Genomic DNA, 2,331 nt, shown 5'->3' with positions numbered 1-2,331 from the left:
CTTGAAGACAGCTCTAGTCTTTCCCATTCTGTTGTTTTCCTCTATTCCTTTGCATTGATCACTGAGGAAAGCTTTCTTATCTCTTTTTGCTATTCTTTGGAATTCTGCATTCAGATCCTTATATCTTTCCTTTTCTCCTTTGCTTTTCACTTCTTTTCTTTTCACAGCTATTTGTTAAGGCCTCCCCAGACAGTCATTTTGCTTTTTTGCATTTCTTTTCCATGGGGATGGTCTTGATCCCTGTCTCCTATACAATGTCATGAACCTCATTCCATAGTTCATCAGGCACTCTATCAGATCTAGGCGCTTAAATCTATTTCTCACTTCTACAGTATAATCATAAGGGATTTGATTTAGGTCATACCTGAATGGTCTAGTCGTTTTCCCTACTTTTTTCAATTTAAGTCTGAATTTGGTAATAAGGAGTTCATGATCTGAGCCACAGTCAGCTCCTGGTCTTGTTTTTGCTGACTGTATAGACCTTCTTCATCTTTGGCTGCAAGGAATATAATCAATCTGATTTCAGTGTTGACCATCTGGTGATGTCCATGTGTAGAGTCTTCTCTTGTGTTGTTGGAAGAGGGTGTTTCCTATGACCAGTGCATTTTCTTGGTGAGACTCTATTAGTCTTTGCCCTGCTTCATTCCGTATTCCAAGGCCAAATTTGCCTGTTACTCCAGGTGATTCTTGATTTCCTACTTTTGCATTCCAGTCCCCTATAATGAAAAGGACATTATTTTTGGGTGTTAGTTCTAAAAGGTCTTGTAGGTCTTCATAGAACCGTTCAACTTCAGCTTCTTCAGCATTAGTGGTTGGGGCATAGACTTGGATTACTGTGATATTGAATGGTTTGCCTTCTATGTTGAAATAATTCTCAGTGGTACTTGAGCAGTTCCTTGTTAGCTTCCTCTTTACCCAATATCTGGAAGATGACATTTAGAAATACAAATTTTTAAAGCTTTATTCATTGTGTAGGTGTTGCAGGAATAAATCTGTCCAAATTGATTTATACTTGACATTTAAACCTGTATCTCAATCCTTGACTCCCCTGTTCCTTGTTGCTTTATTACGCTTGGATGGTTTAGGTTGGGCACAGAGTCATAGCACTCACAACCTTTTGTCTTTACCCCATAAACAATGGGGTTCATGGTAGGCGGCACCAGTAAGTACAGATTTGCCAGGAGGGTAAGGACATGCTTGGGTACATGGTGTCCAAAGCGATGAGTAAAGAAGGAAAAGAAGGCCAGAGTTGTAGAATATCAGGATGACACATGTATGGGCTCCACAAGTTCCAAAGGCATTTGTCCGGGCTTCCCTAGAAGGCAGTCGCAAGACTGTTCTCAAGATTAACCAGTAGGACAGGAAGATAGGGACAAAGTCCAGTCCTGTGGTGAGGAAAGCAGCAGTGAGCCCATAAATGCTATTAGGGACAATGCTATTGCAAGCCAATTTGGCAATGCCCATGTTCTCACAGTAAGTATGGTGAATGATGTTGCTCTGGCAGAAGTCCAGGCGGAGAATAAGTAGGACGCCAGGGCTGACCACAGCCAGACCACTTCAAGCCACCAGAGCCAGGACCATTTTGCTAATGAGAGAGCCTGTAAGTAGGGTGGTATAATGGAGTGGTGCACAGATAGCCACATAGCGGTCAAAAGCCATGGCCAGTAGGACAGCAGATTCAGAGAGAAACAGAGCATGAACATAAAACATCTGCGTGAGACAGGCAGAGAATGTTGATATGGAAGGGCCCTGCCAAAAGATAAGAAGCATTTTGGGCACTGTGACGGTACAAAGTAGAACATGATTGAGAGCTAGTATGGCCAGGAAGAGATACATGGGTTCATGGAGGCTTCTGTCCCAGATCACCATCACCATAACCAGGCCATTGCCTGTCACAGCCAAATGGTACATGAAGCTGAAAGGGGTGGAAATCCAAATATGGAAATCTTCTAATCCTGGGACGCCAGTCAGCAAGGAGGCAGTGAGGGGAGGGGATATATAGTTTGATGTTGTTGTAGAGAAGTGGCCTAAGTCTTTTATGTGAAAAATAGAAGGAAAAGAGCCAGAGTAAATAACTGCAAAAAAGAGCATTTATTCCTTTAGCTTAGTCAAATCTGAACCATTAATTTTGGCATGATAATGGACGAAAGCAAAGTAATGAAAAAAAAAAAAGAATGATCATGGGCAAACCAGTTCCTTTTTATGGAACATTTTTTATCTGTGAAAAAAATTTGTGAATCAAAAAAGAGTTGAGTTGAATTTTTGTAATGCCAGTTGTTATAACTATACAATTTATGCATGTCTTTTGAACCTTTAACAGTTCTGTGTATA

The 2,331-nt window shown here is 41.0% G+C and overlaps 1 pseudogene; it reads right to left on the bottom strand.

Annotated features, from left to right (window-relative positions):
- Nucleotides 1–1,019: 1,019 nt before the first annotated feature.
- On the bottom strand, nucleotides 1,020–1,869 carry LOC104994684 (annotated as a pseudogene).
- Nucleotides 1,870–2,331: the final 462 nt, after the last annotated feature.

The sequence above is a fragment of the Bison bison genome, unplaced genomic scaffold (assembly GCF_000754665.1).
Source record: "Bison bison bison isolate TAMUID 2011002044 unplaced genomic scaffold, Bison_UMD1.0 scf7180017850050, whole genome shotgun sequence".
Lineage (NCBI taxonomy): Eukaryota > Metazoa > Chordata > Mammalia > Artiodactyla > Bovidae > Bison > Bison bison.
Note: the sequence above shows the minus strand (reverse complement) of the source record. Positions and strands in the feature narration are given on the sequence as shown.